The sequence below is a fragment of the Nanorana parkeri genome, unplaced genomic scaffold (assembly GCF_000935625.1).
Source record: "Nanorana parkeri isolate BGI_ZX_2015 unplaced genomic scaffold, ASM93562v1 scaffold362, whole genome shotgun sequence".
NCBI classification, from domain to species: domain Eukaryota; kingdom Metazoa; phylum Chordata; class Amphibia; order Anura; family Dicroglossidae; genus Nanorana; species Nanorana parkeri.
Window position 1 is genome coordinate 1,045,577 of NW_017306630.1, and position 8,707 is coordinate 1,054,283.

Consider the following 8,707-nt stretch of genomic DNA (forward strand, 5'->3'; position numbering starts at 1 on the left):
CTTGTAATTCCACAATAGCTCTATGACTAATTTGCCCATGTCAATAATTTTCCTTTTCTTTTTTTATGGTGATCATTGTGATCAAATAATCAGAAATAACACTGATTGTATCATTAGCGAGGAATGAAGCTATTAAAGCATTCTAGTCGGAAAGCTATTAGCCAGGCACATTGTTCGCTCCTAGCAGTGATGATGGGAACATAAATTAAATCTGAACCCCAGCCAAATATAAAAAACACAAATCAATGCAATTCACGTAATCATTAAAATAGAACAAAACCCCAACCTTTTTTTTTTTATTTTAGTTTTGGATAGAGTGGAGAGGGATTAAAACACCTGTCAGGTTATTGTTTCTGTCTGTGTCCCCATTAGGAAGACGCACCCTTTCTATTTGTTCTGGTGACTGTTATCATATCACTTAAAGTGAAGAAAATCCAAAATTTCGAGTTCTCACCAGGGCAGGAAAACCCTGGGGACACTAGTTCTGGTGGCCCTCAGGGATTTCCCTCACTTGGAGGGATTTCCTCACTTCCTGTTGTGGCTATGGGACAGTAAGTGAAGGGAAATCTTCCCAATGGTACTCAGTGTGACGGACCGCCTGGTACCCCGACTTGGCACCTCCGCCAGAAATCAGCTTCCTCTCCGCTGGAACCCAAATTCTAGCGTCTTCAGCTCAAACCTGCCTAATTATTGGACAGAACCAATATATTAGAACAGAAAACTAAACTCCCAAAATAATAAAGACTTACCTCAAACATTAGACAAAACCAATGTTGAAGTAAAACAGGAACTGACTTTATGGAAAACCAGCTCAGTATATATACAGTTCTGGAAGTCTAAAAACATAACTCAATCAGAACATCAAGCATACAATCCTCTCCCCGATGCCTTAATGAAAGGATTATCTCCTGACTGTCTAGTGTAGGTTAATCTACTCATCTACACCTAGAGTCAGCTATGTTAATACCAGCATTAACACAATGAAACAAATGGACAAACAGAGTTGTAACAAATTCATTGGGAGTCTCAGTCCAGAGTTAACTTCTTTTGTGTTGCTGGATTCACACCCTGTACCTTTAATGGGCACAGGGTGAGTTCAACATACTTCCAGGGGAAAGATGTGGCATATAAACTCCACACTTAAATCAGGGTTATTAGTTCCAAGAGGTACACGTACATAGCAATCCTCGGGGTTCCAGGAACAGTCCTTCAAGTCTTAGTTCCATGTAACCCCAAGAGGTCTGAGGGTGGGTCTCCATATTCCTAGTTTTACTTCAAATTCATTGTATGAATGCAACAGTATAAGTTCCTGCATTTGACTTGGCATCATCCTCTACTGTACAGTCTTTAAAGAAGAGCTTAGAGCAGGGGAGAGAGAAGCAGCACACAAAGCCACTTAGGTGTGTTGCAGTGCAGGGAGCATGCTGATAGAAGAAAAAGGCAGAATAACAGAGTGATGAGCGGGTCAGTATATCGCTTCTCCTTTCACTGTCCAGTCATTGGGTTGGACTGGTGAGTGGAAATGCAGGTCAAAGTGGAACTGCAGCAGAGAAGGATCAGGTCCCATCCCTTGCTAGACAGGGTTGCGTTGTGTGGCAGAGCTCTGTAAATAACAAATTCTTTGGCAGGTAAAGCATATCTCAAATACACTGAGGGGAATTTATCAAAACTGGAGCAGACAGAATATGTAGCAGTTGCCCTTGGCAACCAATCAGCATCCACCTTTAATTTTCTAACCTTAACCGAACAAATTGAAGAGAGATGCTGATTGGTTGCCATGGGCAACTGCTCCAGATTTTGTCGGCTCCAGTTTTTATAAATTCCCCCCCCCCGGTATGTATTTAAATGGCAGTTGAAGCCAATACATTTTTTTAATGTTTTGGATATACAGGTTGGCACCTTGCCCCCTTTTTGAATATTGGGACTACCGTAGCCCTCCGACAATCACTGGGGATCCTACCAGTCATTAAGGATTCCTTAAAAATTAGGAATAATTGTCTTGTTCTAACCTGGCTTAGTTCCCTAAGTACCTTGGGGTGAAGGTTATCTGGTCCAACTGCTTTATTTGCATTGAGCATTTTAAGTCTTTGTTCTATTCCGCTTTCCGTCAACCATTGCGGTATATTATCGGTTGAACTATGTGATTTATCACGTATGTCGAACCCGTTTCCCTCCTGTGTATATACTGAGGAATAATATGTGTTGTGATAATCCTGTATATAGGCTGTTTCTATCCATCTGAGAATTGAAAGGAAAGTGTTGAACAGCTCTTGCAGAAATATACATCTACTGTATAACCAGCCATTAATATATCAATATATTCTTTCAAAACCTGAGGTTGAGGGCCAGTTCCCACCATATGCAGTTGTGATGCAGTCCATTTATTTGACTGCTGCAGTCAAAATACATCACAATGCTTTCCTATGGGCTTTCTTGTGCTTAATTCACACCATTGCAGTCCGTTCAGATGCAGTCAGAAAAAGTACTGCTTGTTCTATTTTACCTGCATCTAACTGCACGAAACGCATCAAAATGCAGTGCAAACGCATCAAGACGCAGTGCAAATGCAACGGAACGCATTAAAAAAAAACAGAATTGCTTGAGGCATCATCCAGGGTCATGCAGGGGAAATGCATCACAAACGCATCCAAAACACATCACAAACGCATCAAGACGCATCAAAACGGATCACAATGCAACTGCGCAGACGCGCGCAGTTGTGATGCAGTTTCTGGTGTGAACTAACCCTGATATCGAAGAAAAACCCCCATTAAATGAAAAAAAAAAAAAATTTCCTGGCAAAGCTGGCAATGGTTAATTTTAACCACTTGCTGACCATGTGTACACCCCCTTCCTGTCCAGGCAATTTTTTAGTATTCAGCGCTGCACTACTTTGACTGACATTTATTCCGTCATGCAACGCTGTACTGAAATGCATTTTATACAATTTTTTGGGGACAGATAGAGCTTTCTTTTGGTGGTATTTAATTACCACTGGGGTAATTAAACTAAATTTTCTTTTAAGTTTTTTTTTTTTACATTGTTAGGAAACAATCATTATTACCCAATTTTTTGGTCAAATATAAAAGTCGGGGCACGTCGGGTAAATAGACACCAAACATGTCATGCTTAAAAATTGCCCGCACCCGCGAAATCGCAAAAAACTACCATACCCAAAATTGACCATAGGCGACGCTTTAAAAGCTTTTACCGCTCATCAGTTTAGTGTTATCAGTGATTAATAGCCCTAGAATTATGTCTCTCACTGCAACCTTCGCGGTGATATGTAACATGTGCGGCGTAATGGGCGCAATCATCGTTTTGTCAGGTATGCACACCCGAAGCATGTTTGCATGCGTGTATGTATGGGTGGGTGCTTTACATTTTTTTTGTTTTTTGTCATTCTTTTTGGGAAACTTAATTTTTTTTTCCTATTTTTTTTTCCACTTAACTTTATAGCTATCACATAGGGGGCCAGCGTTACAGCAGGAGGGGGGACAGGGACCGGCAGCTTATACAAACGATCTGCCGGCTCTATAGCCGGCGGATCACTTGTATGTTAACAGGCATCGCTGCCTGTTTTAAAATGTTGGCAGTTACCCCGCTTGCGCGCGAGGGGGTGGATCTGGCGGGACGTTTAAATACTCCTGCTCAGATCTAGAGAGCTCCCGGCTGGCCGTATGTTTACAACGGCAGGCCGGGAGGCAGTTAAAGATTCATTGGTCCGCCCGCAGGGCCCTCAATTTACACCATGTGGAGATGACCAGATGCTCCCTGAGGGAACTCCGGGAATCACTCTTTGAAAGGGGTGATAAAAATGGGAGACTCTTGGCCCTCTTGGTCGCCGACCAGAGGACTCAAACAACTATCCCCTGTATCTTAGATGAGAGGGGTGACAGGATTACTGAGCCTTGGGCTATCCTCCAGGAGTTTAACAGGTACTACTAGCACCTGTACTCGGAAATCCCACGTTACGATCCAGATCGCCTAGATGAGCTACTGGGGGGCCTATCCTTGCCGACTTTGGGTACTGCTGATAGGGAATCCCTGGATGCGGAGGTGTCGACTCCCGAGGTTCTGGCGGCCATTGCTTCGTTCCCTAATGGGAAATCACCGGGTCCGGATGGCATACCCGGGGAATGGTACAAAATGTATGCTGAACAATTGGCATCCAGACTTCGGGACTTATAGGATCATTGGTCCCTGGACATGCTTCTGTTTTTCAGTGTTAATAAAGTTTATCAAACAAATCTATTTTTTTTCTAACTAATTTCAGTTCACATAATGTAACATTCTTTGTGCTTTAAAAGGTTAAGTATATTATGTTTTAATTATGTATATACTAAATGTTGAGCTATTGCAATTTGTAATTGTTGATATGATCTTCACATTTTTACAGCTTGCACTTCCATATCTTTATTACTATTCTAAATATAGAGTTTTTTAGATTACCAACTAGAAGGAGCTCTCAGTGACTCAATGCAATTACTCTCATTGCTGACAATGGTTGAGATAATACAATAGCTACGTGGGAACTGCTATTCCTACTCCGATTGTTGTATTAGCGATTTATCCCTTGCTGAGACCTCTATGCCTGGCCTTGATAAGCACATATAATCACTGCGGACAATCCTTATCAGATAGCTGAACTCACCAAATACCTTTTCATCGAAGGGGTGCTTTATTACTTTTTCGAAGCCTAGTATATGCCACATCAAACAGGGAAGAGGTTAATGTGGCCATGCTGAGGAGGGTAAACCGAAAGCTTGAACATCTGCAAGAGTCTCCTAGAACCACTCTCTGTCTACAGTAGGATTGCCACCTTTTCTTCCTGCGAAAACCCGAAACACTCTAGCGTAGGTTTGCAACCATGTGTTCAAGTGAAACCCGAACACTGAAGCGCTGCACTGCAACTTTTTTTTTTGGATGGGCAGTGCGGTGTCAGAGCTTCGTGCACAGGTGTCCCCACACAGTATGCAGGTACCCACACGGGAAGACCAAACACGTATGACCACACCAGACAAAGCAAATGTGTTATATACAGTTTATTTGTAACCTGCAAAACCAAATGAAACACCCAAAAGCAAGGAAGAATAAGTAATGTGACACCAACCAAATAGAACCACGAACACCTTCAAAATATAACAGGAATGACCAGGGGAGCCAAGGGACAAAGTGTCAGGGTACAGGTAGGTAACAGGACTTGGGTCTGGAAGTAGGTAACAGCAACAGAACTACAAACAGGTAATAGCAACAGGATTACAAACAGGTAATGGCAACAGGACTACAAGCAAGTAATGGCAACAGGACTACAAGCAAGTAATGACAACAGGACTACAAGCAAGTAATGACAACAGGACTACAAACAAGTAATGGCAACAGGACTACAAGCAGGTAATGGCAACAGGACTACAAGCAGGTAACAGGACTTAAGTCTATAAGCAGGTAATGGCAACAGGACTCAGGAACATAAGCAGGTAACAGGGCTCAGGACTCAGGATACACAGGAAATAATAACAGGATGACAAGCAGGTAATGGCAAAAGGACGACAAGCAGGTAATGGCAACAGGGCTACAAGCAGGTATCAGGACTTAGGTCTATAAGCAGGTAACAGGACTTGGGACTCAGGATACACGGGAAAAAACAACAGGATATTGAGCTCTAGTTCTGACTGCAGGGAGGGTTTAAATACCCTCCGAGGAAGCACCAGGTGAGGGCTAAGTGCTGGCAGCTGGGAGACACCCGCAGGTGAGCACTGGAGCTGCAGGTTCCCGCACCCCCCAGTAGTGGTCTGGTACCTAACAGTTCCTGGCTGCCAGGGAGACACCTGTTGGTGAGCACAGGAACTGCAGGACTCGGAACTGCAGCCACCTGGAGGCACTCTGGATCCTAACAGTACCCTCCCCCCTCAAGGAGCGGGCTCCGGACGCTCCACAAAAATCCGTCCGTGCCACTGAGGTCCAAGCGCACAGAAGGCCCGCGCGGCTGCCAAGTCCACCATTCGCCCCATGGCCAAGGTCCAGGGTCCGGTCGAGCACCCCAACCCCAAGAGGGTCGGGCAACAGGCCGAGCAGTCCACCACCCAGATCGGGTAGGAATCTCCATAGGCCAGCGGAAGTCCCCATGAGCTGGGCATCAGGTACCGGATCGGCAGAGGCGATGAGCTGGGCATCAGGCACCAGATCGGCAGAGGCGATGAGCTGGGCATCAGGCACCGGATCGGCAGATGCGATGAGCTGGGCATCAGGCACCGGATCGGCAGAGGCGATGAGCTGGGCATCAGGCACCAGATCGGCAGAGGCGATGAGCTGGGCATCAGGCACCAGATCGGCAGAGGCGATGAGCTGGGCATCAGGCACCGGATCGGCAGAGGCGATGAGCTGGGCATCAGGCACCGGATCGGCAGAGGTGATAAACTAGGCATCAGGCACCGGATCGGCAGAGGGGTTTCCTGCAGGCAGATGTGTTGCTCGAACACAGAGCTACGTGTCACCTAACCCTGTAAGGCGGTGCCTGCTACCTTGACTGGCTGCTTCACCTGGAAGCTATCGGCAGAAACCAGGAGCTGGGCATGAGGCACAGGATCGTCAGAGGCCAGGAGCTGGGCAGCAGGCACAGGACCATCGGAGACCAGGAGCTGGGCAGCAAACACAGGATCATCAGAGACCAGGAGCTGGACAGCAGGCACAAGACCATCAGAGACCAGGAGCTGGGCATCAGGCACAGGATCATCAGTGACCAGCAGCTGGGCAGCAGGCACACACTGGGGTTTCAGGACATGTGGTATATCCCAAAACTATAGCGGAGGCCAGATGGCAAGGAGTCTTAAGGAACGGACGAGGACCCCACTTGCTTGAATGGGCCAGCCTCGTGTGGTCGATTTGGTCATTACGTGGGCTCAGTATTCACGGGTCCGTGCACAGGTGTCCCCACACCGTATGCAGGTACCCACACGGGGAGACCAAACACGTATGGCCACACCGGACAAGGCAAAATGTTTGCCTTGTCCGGTGTGGTCATACGTGTTTGCACGGACCCGTGACATGGGGCTCTCAGGTGGGCTGTGCGGGCTCTCAGGTAGGCTATGCCAACTCTCAGGTGGCTTTGCGGACTCTCAAGTGGGTTACGGACTCTCAGGTTGCTGTGCAGGCCCTCAAGTGGGTGTACAGACTCTCAGGTGGCTGTGCAGGCTCTCAGGAGGGCTGTGCGCGCCCTCAGGTGGGCTGTGTGGGCTCTCAGGTGGGCTATATGGGCTCTCAGGTGGGCTATATGGGCTCTCAGGTGGGCTATATGGACTCTAAGGTGGCTATGCGGCTCCCAGGTGGACTATGCGGGCTCTCAGATGGACTATGCGGGCTCTTAGGTGGGCAATGTGGCCTCTCAGGGGGGCTATGCAGACCCTTATGTGGCTATGCGGACTCTCAGGTGGACTATGCTGGCTCTCAGGTGGGCTATGCGGACTCTCAGGTGGCTGTTCAGACTCTCAGGTGGTATATGCAGACTCTCAGGTAGGCTGTGCGGGCTCTCAAGTGGGCTATGTTGACTCTTAGGTGGCTGTGTGGACTTTCAGGTGTGCTATGGTTTCTTGTGTCCGGGTGTCAACTGGCCTAAAACCCGGACACAGAAACCTGACCCTACTCTAGCGCCGCACTGCAAATTTTTTTTGGGGAGAACATACAGGAGAGAGTGAGGAGAGACAGCCAGGGGATATAGAGAGGAGAGATATATTTTTATGTTGCATGCATAAAAGATAATAAGTGCAAGTATAGCATTCCTTCCCTGATCCAGTGGTAGTTCTCTGTAGCTTCCAGGTGAAGCAGCCAGTCAAGCTAACAGGCACCGCCTTACATGGTTAGGTGACACGTAGCGCTGTGTTCGAGCAACACAGTCCACCCCTAGAGGGGTATGGAGGAGAATGCTTGAACAGTCAGGGTACAGATGAGTATGGAACGGAAGGCAGGTCAGTGTACAGAGATGTATGGATGGAAAGGCAGGACATGGTACAGAGAGGTATGGAGGGGAAGGAAGGTCAGTGTACAGAGGGGTATGGAGTGGAGTGAAAGACAGGGTACAGAGGGGCATGGAGGGGAAGGAAGGTCAGGGTGCAGAGGAGTATGGAGGAGAAGGAAAGTCAAGGTACAGGGTACATGGAGGGGAAGGAAGGTCAGGGTGCAGAGGAGTATGGAGGGGAAGAAAGGTCAGTGTACAGAGGGGTATGGAGGGGAAGGGAGTTCAGTGTACAGAGGGGTATGGAGTGGAGTGAAGGATAGGGTACAGTGGGGCATGGAGGGGAAGGAAGGTCAGGGTGCAGAAGGATATAGAGGGGAAGGATAGTCAGGGTACAGAAGGGTATGGAGGGCAAGGCAGGTCAGGGTACAGAGGTGTATAGAGGGGAAGGAAGGTCAGGGTACAGAGGGGTATGAAGGGGAAGCAAGGTCAGGGTACAGAGGCTGGTCAGAGCAGAGAGGGGAATGGGGGAAAAGGTTAATCAGGTCAAGGTTCATATCGGGGACAGACAGAAACAGCCAAGCCAGTGTTAGAAGTTACATAGTTACATAGTATTTGAGGTTGAATAAAGACATTAGTCCATCAAGTCCAACCTATTAGGATCTCATTCTAGGAGTACCCGTACCCCTGTATATTACGGTCCCTTAAGAAATCGTCCAAAAGTTTCTTGAACAATTCCACATTATTTGCTGAAATCAC